The sequence below is a fragment of the Rhinolophus hipposideros genome (genome assembly GCF_964194185.1).
Source record: "Rhinolophus hipposideros genome assembly, chromosome: 15".
NCBI lineage: Eukaryota > Metazoa > Chordata > Mammalia > Chiroptera > Rhinolophidae > Rhinolophus > Rhinolophus hipposideros.
The window spans coordinates 10241529-10265327 of NC_138061.1; the positions used below are offsets into that span (position 1 = coordinate 10241529).

Consider the following 23799-nt stretch of genomic DNA (forward strand, 5'->3'; position numbering starts at 1 on the left):
TCAATTAAATGTCAGCTGGCGGCTTGACTGATGTCAGACTGTTGGCTTTTCCCCTGCTCCTGCTGGGTTTCAGCCTAACGCATCGTTGCTTTGCTCTGTGTGTACCATATGGCTCTGCACTAAATGAGCAAGTCAATAGAGAGCCTGCCATATGCAAAGGAAGTGATCTTATGAATGAAATCCAGAGCAGAGACAACAGTTATTTCATCTGAAGAGAGAGACTAATTCAACACAAGATTGCAGCAAGTGCATTTGTTGGGAGAACCAAGGCATTTTGCTGCAGGAAGACTCATTGCTCATTCTTCGAGAAGCGTAATAGAGAGGAAATCTTAATCATATTTTTCATGATCAAAGGTGTCTGTAAAATCAATCCTTCCATTAACTGGGTGAAGAACGATACTGACTTACTGGGAGATTTCAAGCCGCATAAATTAATTATAAATTGCTGCAAATGATTTGCCTGGTATCTAGCTCCCATACCTTTGCAGGGAAGGGTTGGACCTCATTCAGTGAAGGCTCTGCAGGAGCTAATATTAAGTAGCCTCAGCTGGGATGTGTTGCATGAAGCTCCCTGGCACCCTGGGGTGACGACTTGGGAATGCGGGCCATGCTGGACTTAGCCTGGCTTCCAGTGTGTCTGCCTTGCAGCTGTGTCAGGATGAGGTGGCAAATTTAGGGTGACCAACCAAGCATGCACGGTTGCCTGGGACAGTCCCAGTTTTAGTACTGAAACCCTGTGTCCTGGTTAATCCCTCCCCAGGATGTGAATAGTCTTGATTTTCAGCGATGAGTGGAGAAGGCTGTAAGAAAAGTGCAAAACCCATTCTACAGCCCAAATATAAGACTGAAAACAATGCTGTTTTGGTGTCAAATGGGTATGGGACAGGTCATTTACCTTCTGTAGCCGCTGTAGCAGGTGTTTGTTTGTTTGTTTGTTCCCTGATCAGTCTGGCTCAGATTTATCCACTTCATTGATGTTCTTTAAGAATCAGCTTTGGGTTTCTTCGATTTTTTTCTGTTGACTCTTTCATTGAATTCGGATCTTATTTTCCTTCTATTTTCTAGGTTTAATTTGCTCTTTTCTAGTTTCTTAAGGTGGAAGGTGAGGTCATTGACTTGAGACTTTTTTTCTTTTTAAAAATAGGTGTTTAGTGTTATAAATTCTTCCCTATGTAATTGCTTTAAAGGTACCTAACATAGGTTTACATGCTGTATTTCATTTTAATTCACTTCAGAGTACTTTCTATTTTTTTGTGATATTTTCTTTGACCTATGAGTTATTTAGAAATGTGTCATTTAGTCTCCAAACATTTGAAGACTTTCCAGAGATCTTTCTGTTAGTGATTACTAATTAAGTTCTGTTGTAGAAGGAGAATATACATTGTATGACTTCAATTTTAAATTGAGACTTGTTTTATGGATCAGAATCTAGGTAAATGTTCTGTGTACATATGAAAAGAATGTGTATTCTGCTGTTGTGAAATCTTGTATAAATATCAGTTAGGTCTAATTAATTGATTGTGTTCACTTTCCTATATCCTTACTGATTTTCTGTGTACTTGTTCTATTATTGAGAGAAGGGTGTTGAAATAATCTAGGGATATTGGAATAATATTTGTAGATTTCCCTTTCTCCTTTAAGTTCTATCTTTTTTTTCCTTCATGTATTTTTTTTTTAATTTAATTTTTTTTTTTTTAAGGAGGGCACAGCTTACAGTGGCCCATGCAGAGATTGAACTGTCAACCTTGGTGTTATCAGCACCACTTTCTAACCAACTGAGCTAAACCGCCACCCCTTTCTTCATGTATTTTGAAACTTTGTTATTAGGGCATAAACATTTAGGATTGTTATATCACCTGATGAATTGATATAATTTATCCTTATGAAATAATGTTCCTCATTCCTGGTAATATTCTTTGTCTGATGTACTTTGTCTGATGTGAAGATAGCCAAGCTGATCCATGGAAACTGAGATAACAAAGTTGTTTTAAGACTCCAAGTTGTGATAACTAGTTATGTTGCAATAGAAAACCAATACAGAAGGTACCGTGTTTCCCCGAAAACAAGACTGGGTCTTACATTAAGGTTTGCTCCAAAAGGTGCATGAGGGCTTATCTTCAGGGGATGTCATCCTGAAAAATCATGAGAGGGCTTATTTTTGGTTAGGTCTTATTTTGGGGGGAAACGCAGTATAGAGTTCTAGGCTGAAGTTTTTCTCTCTGTGCTTTAAAATGTAATCCCATTCTAGCTTGAGTTGTTTCTGAAGAGAAGACTGCTGTCATCCATCTCCTTCTTTCCTGTGTATGTATCTTTTTAAAACTCTAGCCACTGTTTAAGATGTTTTTCCTTTATAATTGAGTTTTGAATAACTTGACTACAATGTGTCTTGGGATCTTTTTTTTTTAATTGGGGAAGGGGAACAGGACTTTATTGGGGAACAGTGTGTACTTCCAGGACTTTTTTCCAAGTCAATTTGTTGTCCTTTCAGTCTTAGTTGTGGAGGGCACACGCAGCTCAGCTCCAGGTCCACTTGCCATTTCTAGTTGCAGGGGGCACAGCCCACCATCCCCTGCAGGAGTCGAACCAGCAACCTTGTGGTTGAGAGGACGAGCTCCAACTACCTGAGCCATCCAGGAGCTCAGCGGCAGCTCAGCTCAAGGTGCTGTGTTCAATGTTAGTTGCAGGGGGTGCTGCCCACCATCCCTTGCGGGACTCGAGGAATTGAACTGGCAACCTTGTGGTTGAGAGCCCACTGGCCCACGTGGGAATCGAACCGGCAGCCTTCAGAGTTAGGAGCACGGAGCTCCAACCGCCTGAGCCACTGGGCCGGCCCCTGGGATCATTTTTTTCATATGTCTTGTGTTTAGGTGTATTGAGCATCTTGCATCCATGGGTTTATAGTTTTCATTAAATTTGGAAAAATTTCGGCCATGCTTTCTTTAAACAGTTTTTTCTACAGTGCTTGTCATTCTTTCTGTTCTCCTTGGGGACTCAATCACCCATATTTTAGGTTGTTCTATGTTGTCCCACAGCTCATGGATGCTTTGTTTATTTTTAAAAATTCTTTTTTTCTATTTTTCATTTGGATGGTTTTTTATTGTTATGTCTTCAAGTTTACACATCTTTTGTTCTGTGATGTTTAGTTTGCCATTAATCCTATTGAGTATATGTTTAACCTTAAACATCATAGTTTTAACTTTTTATTTTTTATTTTTCCATAGTTTCAATTTCTTGATTGGGTCCTTTTTATACATATATTTTCCATATATATCACTTTTTTTATATATCTTCCATAAGTCTCTGCTTAACTTTTCAAACACATGAAATGCATTTAATACTGTCTTTGTGTTCTCATTTGCTAAGTCTAATAATATCTGTGTCAGTTCTAATGAAAACTGATTGGCTTTTCCTCTCATCACTGCTGTTACTTTTCTGCTTCTTTGCATGCCTGGGTTCCAGACATTTGACTTTTACTTTTTGTGGGCTGGATGTTTTGTTTTCCTATGAATCTTATTAAGCATTGTTATGGGTTGGAAACATTTGGTCCTTTTGAGTCTTGTTTTCAAGATTTTCTAGGCAGGACCACAGTTGTGTGTAGTTTGGGATAATTATTCCCCATTATGGCAGCAAGACACTGGGCCTGTGAATGGGGGTTTGGGACAGTCTAATGGGGCAGGCGCTATTCCCTGTCCGCTCGAGTGCTATGTACTGTTATTCCCTCTGATCCTGTCAGATTGTCCATTCTGCACTCTTGGGTAGCTTCCTCACACACTGTGCCGATTACTAGTACTTTGCTGAATGCTCCTTGTGAATCTTCTGTGGGTACCTAGAGTCTCCTCTCTGTGAAGCTTCTTCTCTCTGGTTCTCTGTCTTGTGAACCCTTGCTGCTCCATCTCCCTGGATTCTCTGTTCTCTGTCCTCCACTCAGGGCTTCTCCCAGGTGCTGCCCGGATTCTCCCTCTCAATGCTGCAGCGTGACAAGCTGGACCACTGTGGGGTTACCTGGTCTTTTTCTTGACTCTCTGGGACCTCTGTCTTTCATTGCTTAGTGTTAAGTCTCTTGAAAACTGTTGTTTCAAACATTCTGTCCAGTTTTTTTTAGCTGTTTCAGACAGGAGGGTAAATCTGGCCACTCTTTTTCCGCCTTGGCTGGAAGCAGAAGTCTAACCTGTTTTACGTGCTCAGATGCCACCTACATTCTGGTTTAAACTCATTGTTGTAGTTGTGAGAATTCGAGCATTTCGCTCTCTTCCTCTTCTTATCTAATCTGCTTTCCCACAGTGTTTTGATGAACTCCATGCTTTCCTCTGAATTCTGAGACTTAATGCGTTCTATTTTTACTCACTAATCTTGATTGACTTCCATCCTCTAATGCAGTCAATTTCTTTTCTGACCAATACTATCTGGCATACACACTCATAATGTGTTTTTTCTTCACCTTCTCACCCATCAACCAAGGAATGGCAGTATTGCCCAACTGTGATGAACTGAATTGTACTCTTTTTTTCTCTCCCCCAACTCATATAGTATTGAAGCCCAACCCCTAATATGATGGTATTTGGAGGTGGGGCCTTTGGGAGTTAATTGAGTTTAGATGAGAGTGGGACGCCATGATGGGATTAGTGTCCATATAAGAAAAGCTCTGTTTCCATATGCACACACTAAGGAAAGGCTGTATGGGGACATACTGAAAAGGTGGCCACCTGAAAGCCAGGAAGCGCTCTCACCAGAGACCAAACCCTGCTGGACCTTGATCTTGGACTTTCCAGACTCTAGAACTGTGAGAAAATAACTTTCTGTTGTTTAAGCCACCTAGCCTCTGGTATTTTGTTACGGCAGCTCGAGCAGACTAACCAACCTTCCATCTTTATGCAAACATTTGTGGTGCACCCCCCCCCCCCACCCCGTCTTCCTACTCAGGCTGCCCTCTTGGGGTTTTTCTCCCCTTCAAGCTATTCTATAACCTGAACTCTAATGTAGTTCTTCCTGGCCCCAGCACTCTTCCTGGGTCAAGCCTTCTTCATCCTGGTCTGTGATAGCCTTTTTCTATCTAGGCCCTCTGTTCTACACATGATGCCCTGGAGTTTCTATAAAGCACAGTTCTTCTCATGGCGTATGTCTTCTCATACACTTTCAGTGACTCTCATTGTCCTCAGAAGTGGTGTTCAAAGTTTTTGAGTTCCTTCCTCCATAATGCCTTCTTCAACCTGCCAGTTGGATAGATTTCTCTTCCACACCCCCATAGGGCTTCTTTTGCTCTCCTAGTTATTGTATGTATCACTTTCTTCCTTGTAATTAGCTGTGAACTGCTGTCTCCTTACTAGCCTGCAAACTCCTTGAAAGTGCACCTCACAGAGACTAGCACATATTAGGTGCTCACCAAATGCCCACATCAAAATTTTCAAGTTTCTCTTAATGGTCTGGATTTTAAAATAACATTAGAAGAAATTTTTGGAAAAGAACAGAAAGCCACCACAATAACCCTACCCTATACAATTTATCTTATTTTTATCCTTCACCTTTCAGTGTTTGTGTCTGTATTTTCAGAGCTATATTCATAATGAACATACAAATCCACGTTCTTTTCTTTAAACATACTACCTTGCACATGTTCCTCTGCATTTAACTTCATCATTTTAAGTACCTGTAATATCCTATTAGGTAGGAGTACCATAACTTCCTAGTTGTATTAAGAGTCATTGGATTCAAACCTGTAGAAATGTAACCTGCTATTAGGGTCTCCTTGTCCAGGGGACCTGACGGTTTTGGCCCCAGCCTGGATTCTCCCATTAGTACAGCTTAGTGCCTTCACTGGTTTCCATGAGAAATACAAGCCAACCAAACACTTTTTGGCCTTCTATTAGTGAAGATGTGTGGGCCTAGGAAGGGGTCACACTGCACAGCACAGAGCCCTTTCCTTGAAAAATCCTCATTAACCGTAATCTCTCCTCTATAGACAACCCTACCCCCAACAATTGCCACTCTGTCCCTTCCCATACCTGGTGTCCAGCCTTCCTTCTTAGTGTCCCTAGAGGTTCAAATTTCTCATCCTTGTGTTATTCAAAGCAAGTCACTTTGCCCCAGCCACCTCTTCTGGTGTGTAGAACTAAACTCAGTAAAAGAGAGTCCTCCAATTACGGAACTCGCCCTCCTGGGTAGTTACAAAGCATCGGGGGTTATAAATAACATCCTTCAAACTACCCCTCACCTAGGCTACGTAAAGGATGGAAAGGTCTGTCACAGTGAGGTGCTGACTCATCTTCCAAGGTGTTGACAGGGCCTAGCATTTGGCACATGGGTATGGGAGCTGTGGATGAGCGGGTGCTTTCATGGCAATGCATGAACTTGGAATAGGGTTCCTGGTGCCAGGATATTGCTGAGGCAAGTGTGGCTCTCAGGGAAGCAGAGATGCCTGCTTGTCTTCGAGGCGCAGCTGCTGTAAGCTGAATGCACCCCTTTCCTTCTTTCCAGCTTCTGGGGAAAACAGTGTCTTGATGGTGTTAGACTCCTACTTTTTGTGGCCAGTTTTGGGGATTCTCTGGGTTAAGGAAACCCAGCTCTAAGCAAGAAGGGGTTTATGGCTCACTTTGCTGGGAAGGGCCCCCTGACAGCTTGTGGGATGGTAAGAACTACAGCAATCAGGTTCTGGGCTGAAATTACACTTCAAACAGCTGCAACTTGCTGTCTCCCCTCTATGTCCCCATCTTTTCTCGTGCTTGGTATATTGTCTCCAACTGAAAGCAGGTCTTTTTCTCCATGTTTCAGGGCCAGCGGCCACTGGCAGACACCTTTGTGTTCTCTCAGCACCGGGACCTTCAGCTCCAAATGGTAAGTCTTTGGGGGAGACATTGGCTCAGCCAGGGGATCATGGCCTCCTCTGGACAAACCCACCCAGGAGAATAGGATATTGTGAGGGACCCCAGGTCCCAGGTGTAAAGGTAAATAGGAGAAGAGGGGAGAGTGGAAAGCTTGAGCGTCAGATAAACAATCTTATCCTCTAGCACGGGGGCCTACTCCTTCCTGCATCTAGGAAATGGCTACGCATACTGGTGACTTGTTTTATTTTTTAATTTTTAAAATTTTATTCGTTTCAGGTGTACAAAACAATGCACTAGTTAGACATTTCACTCCTCACAAAGTGGTAACCCACCTCCCCTAATCTATTGTCCCTCTGACATCGTATATATCTATTACAATTCCATTGACTCTATTTCCTATGCTGTACTCCACATCCCGTGACCATATATATTAAATTACAGTTGACATACAATATTATTCAACTTCAGCTTCAGAGGTACAGTGCAGTGGTCAAGCATCTACATGGTGACTCATTTTGAATTGATGTCTCTCTGGACGCTGCATCTAATTCTAGATAATTAAATTTCACTTACCTTGCTTCAGCTCTGGCATGATTCTAACCATTTTGAAACTCCTAGAAATCGTATTGAAATGAATGTGAGCACATGACCCATCTTACATTCACACAAATTAGCACCTGTCTGCTTCTTTGGATGTAGGTATTGAATCTCTGGGTATACATTTCATACTATTCCCGTGTATATGATCAGTCATGTCTAATTTGAACTATTTGTGGGCAGGGCAGTCTGGATTAGAAAAACATCTGATTCCTGATTTATATTTTAAATAAGTCCAGTGTCCATGTTACTGATGGTTTTAACTATAGACAAACAAAATCCATTCTGGGTGGTTTAGATAGGAATGACATATTAGGAAATCCAGCTAGCCCACAGAACGGTCGGATGGCTGGAGAGACAGACTGAAGGTTGTACTCCAGGAATAACTCCCAAAGGCACAATGTCAAACTGAGCCATCAAGGGAGCTGCTGCCTCTCCAGGGTCAGAAACTTGCTCAATGAAGATGCCACCTGCATTCCAGAGCATCAATGAAGATGCTCTGGAACGGTACCTTCTCTGCTAGGATCTGTGAGCAAAATGGATGCGTTGTACCTTTTTCTCCCCATATAATTCCTTCCCAACTCAAAGTATCATGCAAGCACTCCTCTCTCCACCAACTTAGTTTTCAATCAGAGTCTTATGCAAGTAGAAGCAACTATTGGGCCTAAATCACACCTAGAACTTTAGCTGGAAGGGAGTTTAGGACAGGCAGGATGAAAGCTTTCCAGCCTCTGTGCAGTAGAAAGGGGTTGAGGGCTGGAACAGATGTTGAGAGAGCAAGTTCTCTGTTTGGATTCCCCTCAATGCGTCACATAGTAGAGAAGATGCTTGGTAAATGTTGGTTCTAATGTGTGTGTGTTATAGACTGAATGTTTGTGTCCCCCCAAAATTCCTATGTTAAATCCTAAGCCATCATGTGATGGTATTTGGAGATGGTGCCTTTGGGAGATGACTAAGTCGTGAGGCTGGAGTCTCCTGAATGGGATTAGTGTCCTTACAAGAGACGCCAGAGGCTCCCTGGCCCCTTGTGCCATGTGAGGACACAGAGAGAAGATGGTTGTTTATGAAGCAGGAAGTGGGCCCTGGCCAGACACTAATTCTGAGTAAGTCCTGTTGTCTCTCTGGGTATCACTTTGTTCATGTCAGGTTATGGGGTTTGACGAAAGGGTCTTGAAGGTCGCTCCTGGTTTGATAGCCCATGATCCTCGGACTTTTCATGATAATCGAGATGCAGAGAAGGAAATCAACGAAGTCAGTGAAGAAGCTTTTGTTTTTGATTTATTGATGCCTATTTTCCTAAAAAGATCTGAGGAGACAGATACTATTTAGATATTTTTGCATATATATACACACCCATGCACGTCTTTACCTAAAGGAAAATGGTTGTTCTTTTAAAAGTATAAACTTTTTTCTTAGTGTCTGAGAAAAGCCTAGGACATTCCTTCCTCTCACTGCTGCTATCTAAAGCAGAACAGGTCTGGTTTTGGCATCAGAATATCTTCTGCCTTTAAGCTGAATAAAATCTGTAAAGAAAATAAGACTTAGGGGCCTGGTGCAATGTGTGCCCTGAATGATGTCTCGGTAAAAATTTAATTTTGTTTCTAGTTATTTGGGGTTATAGGATAGGATTATATCTCTCAGGCGGAGAAAGTCATTAATCAAGAATGGGGCCTCTTAAGCCTTCTCCCGATTTTAATGATTCACTGGCGAATAGCAGGTATCATCTGGGTGTGATTAGGAGGCTTCTGTGGCTGGTTTGCAGTGGTACTGTGTACCCAGTTATTCACCAGCCTAATCCTGCCCGACTATAGTGGGGCTGAAATGGGCAAAGGTGGCTTTACGGGCAAAGCAGGCTGACAAGTGAGGGCCTATGGGATAGGTCCTTAGACATCAGCCCCAAATGCTAGGGTAGTCCCTACGCAGAATTTCCAAAGTGCATGTTATGTACCTGAAACAGCTTCATTGTCAGCATGGAGGTGCCTCCCTCCGTTGTTGAGGTCAGAGCTTCGAGCCTGGTGGAGTGGTGTGTGAGAACTGGAGTCTCCCTCCTCCCTCCGTCTGTGTGCCAGCAGCTGTGCTAGTTGCTGGGGTGATAGCCATGTAGAAAATGCAGATCCTGTGCAAAGGCCTGAAGAATAGCAGTGACAGGTGTGTTCTTTGCTTACCTGATTGTCAGAAGGTGGTCTTGCCCTCTGTGTTTAAAACCACCATCACCATGGCCATCACCACCACCACCACCACCATCACCACCACCACCACCACCATCACCACCACCACCACCACCATCACCACCACCACCACCATCACCACCACCACCACCACCACCACCACCACTACCATCACCACCACCATCACCACCACCACCACCATCACCACCACCACCACCATCACCACCACCACCATCGCCACCACCACCACCATCACCACCACCACCATCGCCACCACCACCACCATCGCCACCACCACCATCACCACCACCACCACCGCCATCGCCACCACCACCACCACCACCACTACCACCACTACCACCACCACCACCACCACTACCACCACCACCACCACCACCACGACCTCCTCTCTATTCTGTCCCCGAGAAGACCATCTGACCTCCACCCCCTGGCCCCAGGGCTCTTTGGCCTCTGATCCTTAGTCTCTCTGGGCTTCACAGCCCAGCCTGCTGCATCCTTGGAGTTAGCAGATGCCAGCGCCTGTCTGCTGTCCCTCTGTGTAGTGGTTGGCCTGGTGTCACCCAGGAGTCCCCTGCCATGTCATCCCATAGGGTGAGTGTGTGCCAAGGGCTTCCAGCTGTCAAAATGGGATCTATGTGGGCCTGACAGGAAGGGCACAAAGGGCAGCCCAGGTTTGACTGGCTGGGAAATTGTCCATGACCAGTGAATTTGCAGGAGGTGGAGGGAGGGGACTCATGAATATTCATGTCCTTAAATTAATCCCTGAATCAAATTCGAAGTTTTCCTTTCCAATCCCCCCCAGCCCCCAAATAAGGAAGTTGAGAAAAGAGAAGAAAGAGAGAAAAAAACCCATAAGTCAGTAAATGAGAACTAAACTCTAGGGGGAGGGGTTAGAGTTCTTGTCGTCTCAGGGCCTGGGGAGGACCAGGAGAGAAGGTTTGCTTCCTGAGACCTGTCAGCCTGCCCGCTGGGAGCTGAGCTGCCCTTGGCTCTTCCTGGGCATAGCTTGCCGCAGGAGTTGTCTGCACTGGCCACTCCTGGGGAGGGACGGGGCAGCTCTGATTAGAAGGGTTCTGATGCCAAATTTCCTATTGATTGTCCAGAGGGAGAGGAGAGGGGCTAAAGATGAAGGAATGAGGGAAATCCTCTCCAGTTCACTTCCCTCCCCAGAGGATTATAGGATGTGAATACAGCAGTCCCCCCTTATCCTTGGGACATATCCAGTGGATGCCTGAAACCCGAGACTGTACTGAACACTGTATACATATACTGTTTTTTCCCTCTACATACATACCTATGATAAAATTTATAATTAGGCACAGTGAGAGATTAACAAGTGATAAAATAGGACAATAACAGTATACTGTAATGAAAGTTGTGTAACGTGATCTCTCTCGCAAAATAGCTTATGTTCTGCACTCACCTTCTTGGGAGGATGGGAGATGATACAGTGCCTATGTGATGAGAAGAACTGAGGTACTCAGAACGGCATGCAACTGGAAACGTGTGAATTGTTTATTTCTGGAATTTTGCATGTAATATTTTCAAGCTGTGGTTGACTGCAGGTAACTTAAACCATGGAAAGCGAAAGTGCAGGTAAGGGAGAGGGCTGTATGTTAGTTTTCTGCTGCTAATATAATGAATTGCCACAAACTTAGAGGCTTAAAGCTACACAGATTCATTTTTTCTTTTTTCTTGTGAACTTGTTTTTATTGGGATATAGGGAATGGGTTGGGAAATGCCATTGTGGGTGGTTCTATACCACCAGGGTACTACTGTCTATTCTAATCTTCCTGGGATAGCTTTCGGAGCTTTTTCTTTTTCTTGGAGCCGCTGCTTTTGGTGCCAGCAGCATCTTCAGGTCCATGGCTGAGTAGCTCCTCTTTGAAAGAGAATTTCCTTTTTTTCTTGAGGACACTCCTGTTTCCTGCCTCCTCGGGGCCAATAACTGGTTCCTCTTTGGGGAAAGATTTCTTCCTCTTGGGAAGACTTCTCCTGCCACCCGTTTCCTAAGACCACTACTAACCAGCTCCTCCTTGGAAACAGATTTCTTTTTCTTGCATTTGGATTAAAGAGACAGCTGGGTCTTCCATTCCATTTTCCTGAGGAGCCTCCTGGAGCTTTTGCTTTTCTTCTTTTTGGGTCTTTCACTAGTCTCCTCACACTCCCCTGGTGTGCTACTATTTTCTGAAGACGCGAGGGCAATTGCAGCCACCCATTTATTTTCCTTCTTCAAGCGTTTTTTCTCTTGTGTCTCCAGCTTCCTAGAAAGCGACACAGATTTATTCTTTTATGGTCCTGGAGGTCAGAAGCCCTGAGTAACATCAAGGCTGCCTTCCGTGTGGAGGTTCAGGGGGAGAATCTGCTTTCTCGCCTTTTCCATCTTCGAGGGGCGCCTGCATTCCTCGTCTCAGGCCCCATCTGCCATCTTCAAATTAGCAACCCAGCATTAAACCTCTTTCTCTGCTTTCATCATCACATCACCTTCTCTTTCTTCACCCTCCTGCCTCCTTCTTATCAGGATCCTTGTGATTACGTGGTGTCTGCTTGGAGGAATCCCCCCATCTCAAGGTCCTTATTCACATCTGCAAAATCCCTTTGGCTGCGTGAGGTCACAGGATCTGGGGAGTAGGACACAGACATCTTTGGGGGCCGTTCCTTGGCCTACGACAGTGGGTATCTGGCTCAGTGTTTTCCAAATGAGTGATCTACAAAGTCCTCGCTCTTTGAGGTGGTTTACAAGGTGGGGAAGAAGGAGGCAGCTCTGAAGCCCACCTGCAATCATGAGAAGCTATAGTTTTGTGTCTGATATCTGTTGGAATTCCATGGATGGTTTCATTTGAAGAAAAAGTTTGAAAACCACTGATTGAGTCCAATCCCTTCAGAATGAGGCCCAGAAAGGGAAGACGGTTCAGCCAACAATGAACTGCTAAAAATGGCACGGCCTGTGCTAAACTCTGGCCTCCTGTCTCCCACTCAAGAGCTCTTTCTAAAAGCCCTTCTCGGGGATAAAGCAGCAACCAAATGAAGAAGGGGTGTGTGTGCGTGTGTGTGGTGTGTGTGATGAGTGTGTCTTCACTTATTTTCATGACGACTCTCAGTGAAAAGCAGAGGGACACTGCTTTTTTGCCCTTTATGGTGAGAAAGGCCTTATTTGGTGGAGTTCTTGGTGTGTCACAGGAAGGGACCACAACCTGGCTGAGGCCTTCAGAGAGGCCCCCACCCCCACGCTAGGCCTTCTCTCTCCTGCTGCGTCCTGCCCCTTTCTCCAACTCTGGTTAATTGAAATTGGTGGCAAGTCAGACACTCAGCCACATTCCGACCGTGGGTCTCTGGGCTGCAGATTGTCATTAAATGAACTGTGAAGATTTTCCATGTGGGCTGGGAGGCAGTGACACAGAGGACATGCGGGACTCGGGAACTGTCATCCCGCCCCACCCCTAACCCCTCCCCAGCTCAGAGCCGCTGCCCTGAGCTCCTGGAGATGCGATCATTTAATTGGGGGAGCACTGCCTCCCCCAGCCTGGGCTGGGCCCAGACACACAGTCCAACCTCCCAGCAGCCAGATGGATTTGCAAAATGGAACAATTAAATCAAAAGCGAGCTGTCTGACCTGATTTTTCCCCTTCATCCTCAGCCAGTTCTGCAAACCCTCTTCCCAGCATTGTCTTCATTAGTGGCTGAGACAGCCTGGACAGGGCTCAAATGGCTGGCTCCAAATTGTGTGCTCTCCACCCTGAAATGCCAGCTCCTGTTACATCCACCAGTTGCCTGCACCATTGGCCTGTCCGCCTCCTGGTTTCCCCAAAGTCAAAACCTCTGGGGCATGCTGTATGATTTTAGGGGCAGGGCAGCACCCGACCAGCCGTGCAGCCATGCAGGCCCCACTCTGGGGGTCAGTGTTGGCGCCCTCTGGACTCGTGTGGGCAGTCCCCTGTTTGGGGCTCCCCTCCGACCAGAAAGCAAGGATTGTTCATGTGACTGTTCTTATGTTCTGACTCCTTTGTGTCTGGTGCTCGGTGGCGATGGGGTGGAAGAGAAAGGGCTTCTTCCTCCACCAGATGCAAAGGCTACATTTCATCAGTCACTTCCGTCTGACCTGGTAAGTGGACACCAGGTTGGTGCCCCTTTCATCAAGGCCCATCGTATTCGTCTGGGTTGAAATCCCAGGGGCAGAAAGAACAAGGGAAAGAGAGGAGTCTACAAGAGCCGCTGGGCAACATTCTGATGCAGCTTCTTAGAAAGATCACATGTCAGTCCTCAAGATGGGGAAACTGAGGCCCAGAGGAGGAAGGGGAGGGCTCAGATGCACCTCAAGTGGAGGGAGTGGATCAGGCTTAGTCCCTTTGTTGTTCCACGTAGCCCTGGTTACATAGCTCTTGGGCACAGTACCTGGCACACAGTAGGTGCTTACTAACTGGTTTTTGGTTGACTGAATTAGTGGGAACAACAGAGATGTATCTAAGAAGAAATGGTATCCAGGAAGAACATGGCTCTTCAAATCAGCACCATGTAGTCTTCATTTCTATATATCTAGAATCCGGAACAGGCCTGGTGTGCAGTAAATGCTCAGTAAAGATATATTTAAATAAGTCAGTGTAATTGGAGGCAAGATGGCTGGGTCTTGAAACAAAGAGTCCACACCGCCTGGATGTTTCATAGTCATTTTGGGAAATTAAGGGAAGCCATGCTTACCAGAACTTTTGGAGTAGCCAAGGGAAGTTCTGGAGGGGAGAAATATACTTCAGCAGTAGGTTAGGTGTCAGGAACATCAGGTTCTAGTTCCCATTGTGTGCTGATCGAGCCCCTTCTCTTCAGATTCCCCTTCGGTAAAAGGAGGGCGTTGGGCCAGGTGGTCCCCATGGCCCCATCTGGCTCCAACATCTTGAGGGAGCTTAGGGGACTCTAACGAAGCCCAGCACCGAGGGAGCACAGGCTGTGGTGCTGGCTTCTCATCTTGATCATCTGAGGAAGGTGGACAGTGTCCATTTTCTTCCCAAAGACTTCTCGGCAATAGAGTCTGGAGCGGCCTGGGTCTCAGGCACAGGAATCTGGAAGGAAAGGGAAGGGCAGGCCTGGTCTTTGGAGTAGCCCAGCTGTCCAAGGAAAGAGGGCTCCTGTGTGGGGGCATGACCTAGCCATCAACTGGACCTTGATGGCCTTGAGGCCAGTGACATCCCTGCTCCACCCCGGACATGACACAGTGAAGTCACCATCTCAAATGCCACTATTGATGGTCCTGTGGCAAGGGGCACTTCTGGGGAGAGGAGCTGGGCTGTCATGGACATTAATGGGCAGATACTGTGTTTCCCTGAAAATAAGACCTAACTGGAAAATAAGTCCTCACATGATCTTTCAGGAGGACATCCCCTGAACATAAGCCCTAATGCGTCTTTTGGAGCAAAACTTAATATAAGACCCAGTCTTCTTTTCGGGGAAACATGGTAAGTATCCACCATGGCCCTTAGAAGGGCTTTGGTTACTTGGAATTTCTGGGTTAACCGCAAACTGTTCTGCAAGAGTGGGGGGAGGGCAGGTTGTCCCTGTGGTGTCATAAAGGATTGTCCCTAGAATTGCTGAATGGCTCAAATGATCCGCCATTTATACATTGAATCTGGTCACATGTAATGACCCATATATGTTTCCCAGCAACCGTAGGATCTAGTTTTCTCCTTTAACTCATGTTTGGGCCATATTTCAACCTTTCTTATTTTACACCCCATCTAGGCTCTCTTCAACAGTATTAGCTCAATATTTTGCAGTTGGCAAAGTTTAATTGTTGTATATACACACATACAAATATACGTACATACACACATATACACAAAAGGAAAATACACAAGCTTTAAACGAAGACATGAATATCTTTAGTCACACAAGCCAGTTCTTCCAAGATGCTTAGGTTATCTTCAAGGAGGCTTCTCTTCTCCCCCTCCCACAGTAGCTGTCTCTGTGAACAGCCCAACAATTCACAAAGAAACCCAGAGTTTTCTGTCACTTACTTGCACATGTAATTCACCACCAAGCTGCCCCAGGGGCTTTGGGATCCCTCCACCAGCCCTTGCTCGGAGACACAGCTGCCTCTTTGCTGTTTCTGGGCCACTGGCCTCTGTTCTCTGCTTCAGTCACATCTCTGACTGCTTCCCTTTGGTCTCTATAGCTCAGCCATTCCAAGGCTTCCTGGTTCCCTGTCTGTGCCAGGCTTCTTCCTCTGCCCGAGTCCCTTTGCTTGGAGCTGAGTGTTTCTTTAACCAAACTGGATTATTTTTACTGATTCATCTGGATTCAGCCCAGACATCCTTTCCTTGCTGCCTTCCACTTTCCCCAGTGTTGCTACGTAATCTCCATTATAACCAGTTCCTTGCCTGCACCTGCATAGGATTCTATTGGCTGGCATCCCTACACTTCACTGTCACATGTTACTGGGTATAAAATTTGTTTCCTTTGTTCCACCATTATAGGTAATACTGCACAGTTTGCTTGATCTTTGGGAGGCAGTTTAGAGTAGTAATTAAGAAGACTGGCGCTAGATTTGGATCCTGGCTATTGCGGTATAGAAAGTTGTCAATGCTTAGTGCCTCAGTTTTATCATCTATAAAATGGGCATAAAATAGCATCTATCTTATGGGGTTGTGAGGATGAAATGAGAAAACACATGTATTAGGTACTTAGAATAGCATCTGGCGTACAGTAGGTCCTTACTATAATTTATTTTCCTTATTGTGTTTTTGAATCACTCTTTACAGATGTATTCCAAGAAGAAAGATTACTGGATCAAATGTTAGAAGGTTTTTATGGCTCTTGAAATGTTTTGACAAATTGCTTTTGAAAAGATTGTGCCCCTTTCACTCCCATCAGCAATGCCTGAGCAACAGCTGGTTGCTTTTTCCTGTCTTCCTGCATGTGTGCCACATTCAAAGCACAGGTCTTAGAAGATGAAAACCATGGAGGACCTCTTGTCTGCATTTATGGGTCCTCCACCTACCCACTCCCACTCAGCTCACTCCTCCACTGGCAGCCCAGAGGGCTTTCTCGTGCCTTAAGTGTGCCCCGTGCTGCTTGGCACTGCACTTTTCTGTAATTTTTATGTGCTACAATGATTTATGGAGATATTAACTTAGGTTTGTTCTCCCTGCAATTACTATCATTCCCATCCCATTTCAAGATGGCAGCCAAGCTCATTCTCTCCCATTGCCAGGTTTTGCATCGCAAGGCATTATGGGACCCACGGCAGTGTGGGGTGGGCAGGGCAAGAGCACAGAGATGACCATTGGGGTTGCCAGGGCGGCAGGTGGTGATGTGGCTTCAGGTGGGGATTAATGGGCCTGTGTTGAGGGCAGGATCTCTGTCTGTGGCTCTGAGCATGAAGCCAGGGTCCCGGTCGAAGGCCCTGGGTTTGGGGTGGGGCCTGCTTTGGAAGCAGCGAGGAAACCAGGGAGATCTGAGAGAGGCCACGCAGGAGTGACCTACAGTCATGGGAGAGGGGAGGAGGGGGTGGAGGGGCTTGACCCAGGAATGGCTCTGCCCCAGCTCCTGGCTCTGGGGGGCTTGGCTTGTAGGTTGTCATTCTAAGCCATTTTGGCTGGTGGCCTGGAGTCATGGCCATTGTAGTTCCAGCCTTAATCCTTGGTACGATGACTGGAGAAGGTGAAGGCCCCCTGGCCACCAGTCAGGACCAACAACTGTGGTGGGTGTGACTGTTCTCCCCACAAACTTGGGTGTATAAGAAATGCCTGCTCACCCTCACCCTGCTGGGCTGGTGAAGACTTCTGTCCTGATTGGGTTTCCTCCCTCTGACCCAGGGGTCTCGTGCTGAGCAAAGGCTCCTGCAGTCTTTTCCACTGCATTGCTTGGTCTTGGGGAACTCCACGCCTCCACCAGCGCCCCCAGAGCTACTCCCTGGGTAAGATTCATAGTCATCCCCTCCAGAGATCGAGGCTGCTCTGGGTCTCTGTCCAGAACCTGCACACCTTTATCTTCCTGCCCGACTTGGACAATTTCTCCTCCCCCAACTTCCTGCTGTCCCTGTCCCCCTCCTTCAAAGAGATTCAGGTCTCTCTCTTCTCACCTCGTGGGTCATTTAGCATCAGCCACTCAATGTGCTGACCCTCTGTCTCTGTTTGAAGCCAGGACAGTTTCTGCCAGCAGCTTCTATTTGAGGCCCTGGGTACACAAACTACCTGTAAGCCAAGGAGGGCGAGATGAAGTATGAGAAAAGCTTAAGATTTCAATAAATGACCTTGCACCCCAGAATCAGCCATTCTGGACATAGTGGTAGGAGTGTCATAAGTTCATGCCAGTTGATTGACAGTTCAGGCTCCCTGCCACCCCTCAAATCCCCTAAAATTATAGAAAAAGGGTGCCTTGTGTGTGTGTGTGTGTGTGTGTGTGTGTGTGTGTTCTGTTTTGTTTTGGTGAGCAGAAGACCTGAGAGAGTCTGAAGTGCTGTTTACAGAGATTGAATTCAACTTGTGCTGCCCAGAACTGTCTTGCAGACTGGGTTGGTTAAAAGGTTTATAATTGAGTTAATGTTGCATTGTCATTTCAGATTTCCCAAACTAGGAGATTTTTAGCCCCTCTCCCCCCCACAAACCCTCAAACCCACCACTAAATTACAGTCAATCCAGCACTGATTTAAAAGAACAGCATGAAATCATTCATCAGGCATCAGGCCCAACAAATCTGAGTCGTTTATTCCGAAGTCATTTACTAGCTAATTACATGCTGCATAATGTAAAAATGTAGCAAGACTCCATTAAAAATAAATCCAATTGTTTGCAAGGCACGTTCTAGAAGTGCAGGTTTGGCATTTTCCCACGTTCAATGACTGCACACCCAGGCTTTGGGCAAGTGAAAGACTTGGAAACAGAACCACTGTTTTTATAACAGCCCTGTTACCTTTAATGACCATTTTCTCCCCGTAAGTTCAGCAAAGTATGGAAATATTGTTGTGCTCTTTGGTGCAATTTTCCTACTGTGGTTTTGTTGTTTTTTGGTTTTTTTGTCGTTAAAAGCCCCAAGAGAGTGCATTTCTCTACCTACTTATTTCGACTGTCAAAAGAGAGCACAGTTCTTGAAAAAACTCAACTGTCAATTGCTAACAAATATGCAATTATTTCAGGCTGGTGTTTTAAGCCAAAATGGTTTTCATTGCAGAAACTTGCTTCTCTTGTTCTGAACAGGGATGGGGAAATGTTTTTGCTTCTAGCAGTTCCCCTTTCTCTGGGCGTCTCCTAGGAACACCTGTTCTAACATACCGAGGTGAATTTCTACGAGCAGGGCCCTGACATTTGGCTGAATTAAATGCCTGTTTGGGTGCCCTGGTGTGTATCCCTTCATGATGGGGGAGCACAGAGTCATTTCTTTTCCAGCCTCACAAAGCCCATCATTCCAGGACGTTACACCGGGACGCTGGGCAGTAAGTGACGGAGGGGCTTGGAAGGGAGGAGAAAAATAGATGATCCTGTCCCCACAATAATACAGGGAAGGTGTATAAAGGGGAGTAAGTGGTAATGTTCTTGAAAGATAAGCAATTGACTGCCTGTCACAAATAATTGATGACTGAGATCCTGAAGAATGTGGCCATGATAAAAAAATACATAGAGAAGTGTACACACACCGCATTCTCCTGACATATCGTTGCTTTCCTCTTTGCAGGAATCTGTGCAGGATCAAATTAGCAACCCTGTTTGCGAAAGGCAATATTCTCCACTCTAGATTTGTGAAAGCTGAGCCCCTTGTCTCCCAGGGAGCCCTCGTTTGACTTTCATCTTGATATTGAATTTAACCTCATATTTTATGATTAAATACATGCAGCCCTTGGCCCACCTGGTAATAACGACTGCCCCTGCAGTGGAGGTTTCATTCACCAGAAGGGCTGGGAGCAGACGCATCTGATGACTCGAACTTCAGTTCAAGTAATTAACTAAACTCTTTCCCTGGTTTGAACAGCCCTTTGTAGGATTCTTTCTAAAGCATTTGCTGGCTTTGCTGTCCTGCTTGAGTTAAGATTACCACCATGGATAGAACTGAAGTCCTGGGGGGAGAAGGCTTCCTGTGGCTCTGCATGTGCCACAGGTGGGAGCCGTGGGGTTCCTCACTCAGTTCCCTGGGGAGTCACCTTCCTACCCCAAAAAGCTCCCAGGGAATAGAAATGCTGGGCTGCCTTGGGAGGCAGATAATGAGTACCTGATTAATTACTAGGGGAACCATTGCTGGAACTGGCCGAACTCTTGGGCTACTTACCAATTGGCATCACTGAATCATACCGCCTTTAAATTTGCTGACACTAGGACTGACCCACCTATGTCCTCTCATCCTTACCATGTTAGTGCGGGAACACCTGACTTCCAGCCATTAGCACTTGAGGGCGTTTTTCATGGTGCTGACATCATTTTTGCTTGCCCATGCTGTTTCTTGCTGGAAAGGCTGGGGAATTAATGCCTTCGACCCCTGTGCCCTCAATCAGTGACTGGTTGGTACACATGCCCCGGCTCTCTCACCCTTCCGGTGGGCTAACTGAGGTTTGTGTCTACACTGGCTCCCAAAGTTTCCCCAGAGGATTAAGCTTCAGATGGCCTTCAGTGGTAGCATGTTTGATAAAGCACCATTTACTGGGTTAGGGTTAGGGAGGCCTCCCTTCTCTGCCCCCTGCCCCCACTCTACTGTCCTTTACCGCCCAAATGTACTCCACAGCTATGGAGTATAGATAAGGTACTCCTTATCTCAGGATCTGCTTCTGGGGGAGCCCCCACTGAGATAATGACTGTCTGTTCCAGACTACACAGGAGCCAGGGCCTGACAGTGGGGCCTGTTGGAAATCAGGACTGGAGACCATGGTCTAGAATCCCAGGCACATATTGTGAGGGGCCTTCTCAGCCCTGAGAAGAACAGAGATAATTCTCTGACGGTCCATACCTGCCATCCCCCCACCCATTGCCTTGGCAGCTGGGCCCCTTGGCCCCACCATTGCCCTGCTGTGCGGTAGCCTTGCCATCACACCCGCGCTCCAGGACATGATGCCCTGGCTTTGCTTCTTAGGCCCCTTCTTCTCCTCAGACCCCCCTTGCTTCAGAACTGAGGCTCCCACCCTGACACCACCACCTCCTTCCGGGTGCCGTGGGCCCCCTCCCTGTGCCTGGACCCTCCTGAGAACCACTCTGTGCACTCGGGCTTTGTCTTGCCTGGGCCCGAGGCAGCTGTCGGTGCTGGCCACCTCCCAGGATGGCGCACTGAGGAGTCCGCACAGCTCGAGGAGCACGGTTCTGAATATTGCCTTTTATTGTTGATTGTAGATTTCAGGAACAAAGCATCAGGAGACGGGATACGTGTGCCCTGGCCTCAACCGCAGGCACCTGCATTTAGATGTCCTTGTGTCCAAAGGCCTCCTGATCTTAAAAGCCCAGGGAATGCGTCTTAGAAGCGCCCTGCGAGGCCCCGCCATCTAGGTCGGAGAGCGGTTCAGTGCTTGTGTGTCACGGGCAGTGCTTGTCTCGGGGTGTTTGCATGGCACGCACAGCCCCGAGTCAGCTTCTTACTCACGGACCAGGGGGGAAATACCTGAATTAAACACAGGAGGTCGACTGTACGCGACACGCTGTGAAGCCACAGGGAGTAGTTTTCCGAGCCTCACGGCTAAAAGGTGTGGGTGGCACCTTTCCCGCGTGTCCGCCCTCTCGCCTCGGTGTCCCAAACCGGCCTCCTTCACCTCTGCTGTATCGCAGGGGATGGACCTCGCTCGTTTGCACCACGAGTTATGACCCTTTCCACGTTCCCCCCTCGTTCCAGGCGGGAAGAGGACTAATTTCCCCCACTAACAGGTTAGTCTTCCCAATATTATTTGCCTTGTCTGTCCCACCCTGAGAGTCCTGTCTGAGGCATGGACTCCAGCATCAACACTGTTGTAGTGACAAAGGGGCCCCTCATTTCTGGTAGTTGGGACGGAAGGGGTTTTCTCCAGTCATCTGCTGCAGGGCGCCCACCCGGCTGGTCATTTAAACCTGGAAACAGCATAGCATTGAAATGAACATTACAGGACATTTAAAAAAATTCCCTTAACCTTCCCCCTTCTCAAGGCAACTCTTAAGATTGTGTGTGTGTGTGTATGTGTGTGTGTGTGTGTGTGTGTGTGTGTGTGACAGAGATGTCAGGCTGACCCTGTGTGAAACATGGCTTTTCCTCTTCACATTCTATCAGAAATGATTTTCCATGTTTCTATAGCAACGTCACAGCAATTCTTCTAATGGCTGCAAAATCTCAGTGTGCTGATGTACTGACCTGCCGCCTGCTTGTTGGTAATCGAGAGGGTTTCCACTCTGGGGCCACTGTAAGGAACATCCTCACAGGGAAAACTTCTGCTTTGATAGAGTCCTCCCTTAGCATATAGTCCAGGAGTAGAATGATCGGGCCAGAGGGTGAAACTGTCCTCTGCTTCTGATAAATATCTTCACATTGCTTTCCGAAAGGGCGCGTCCGTGTACTGTGCCATCCCAGCGGGCACGATGCAGCCTCATAGAGCCGTGTGTGCAGAAAAGGGTCTGTGAGGATTCCCAGCTCTCTCTTCTCACAACTCGTCGCCATCTTCCCGAGGAAGACTTAGAAATGACATCTTGAGCCCAAACCCCTGGCATTACGCACTACCTAACAAAGTCCCTCAGTGTCCCCAGAAGGTTAGTGATGACATGTACTTTGGCGCTGGCAGTGGCTTGCTCTCTCATTTGCATTACTTTGCTTTGTTCTTATAACAGCTCTCCAAGGTTGGTATTTATTATCCCCGTGTAAAGGTGAGAAAACTGAGGCTCAGAGGGGGAAGTAACTTCCTTCAGGTGATAGGACTAAGGTCAGAGCCGGGATTGGAATTTTGGTCTACCTTGTGTTATAGAAGCAAACATTGTGATGTTAGGGCATTTCAATGTGTAGTGGAAGGAAGTGCCAGGAAGATCATTGTGAGCTTTGATGCCTCTTTGAGAACAAGGACTGGGGCTTTGGCTGTGGGGCTGAGACAGTCTGAGGATCAGCCTGAACCGGACCCAGTCTAGACCTACAAGCTGAGGTGAAAACGAGATTCCCAGGCACACGGTCACAGAGTGTGGCTGACAGGGAAGCACAAATCAGCTAATAATCTGCAAGTGCTATGGTGTTAAGTGAAGCTCTAATTGGGGATCTTGACCTAGTCTAGGGAGTCAGGGAAGGCTCCTTGGAGGAGGTGTTTCAGCTGCAATTCAAAGGGTAACATGAACTAGAAGAAGAGGGTGGTGAGAGAGATGGGGAGCCCATTATAGCAGAGGAAATAGCATGTGCAAAGGCCCTATGGCTGGGGTGAACTTGGCAATTTTGAGAAACAGAGAGAAGGCTGGTGTGGCTGGAGTGCAGAACAGGCAGCCTCGTGTCCTCCTTGGGACCAGCTTCTGTAGGTAGGTGGAGCAGGGGCCACAGGTGTGCTCCCCTCCGGGAGGGGCTCCAGATAATGATAAAAGCGCAGGCTGAGGGTGAGTCGTTAGAGTATGGTGCATACATGCATTGGCTTCCCCAAGCTTGTTTGCACCCTTTTTCCAGTTCAGAAGGATGGAAAGCTGAACATCGCATTTTCCAGATTCCCTGACAGCTAGCTTTCTGGATGTGAATAGGGTCCTGTCAATTAGACATGGGTGTACAAGACTTAGGGGAAATGTGGCAGAGGCCTCCTTCCTGCCGCTTAAGGCTGTTTTCTGATGATAAACAAGGTCATGGAAGTGGGAGGATTTCTGCAGCCATGCTGCAAAGCCCATGCTGTAGCCTCCTGGCTCTGGAGACAGAGTTGTGGTGGCAGCAGCAGCAGCAGCAGCAGTGGGGACCTCCCAGGGCAAAGGTCCCTGGTGGGTCAGTTCTGTTTGCCTGGGAGTTATTCCTGGAGGCCAGCCGAGAACGGTTCCTCTAGTCCTTCCTGTAATGTATGTCATTCCCGCTGTGAAATCCCTTCCGCTACAGGATGCTGTTGATGCCCCACCCCTTACCACTGGGTTCACCTCCAGCTGTGGACACAGTTTCTAGCCTCCCTCCTGAAGTGGCTGAGCCAACCTTCTTCTCTGACTGAAGGCTTTCCACATTCATTCTGCTAAAGGTAGGGGCAGTGGGAGGGGTAAAGGTGTTAATGGGGCAGCTTCCAGCCAGTGGGGAATGGGATTTGGCTGGTGAGTGGCCAGCTTTCTGTCTGGGTG

At 46.8% G+C, this 23799-nt stretch overlaps 1 long non-coding RNA gene across 1 annotated transcript in view; it reads left to right on the forward strand.

Moving 5' to 3' along the window:
- The window catches only part of LOC308508336, a 135474-nt gene that overhangs the window by 59279 nt on the left and 52396 nt on the right, over window positions 1–23799 (forward strand). The window contains exon 13 of the long non-coding RNA XR_013995013.1: window positions 6766–6828. This is a non-coding gene — a long non-coding RNA (uncharacterized lncRNA). The remainder of the gene's footprint in view (window positions 1–6765; window positions 6829–23799) is intronic.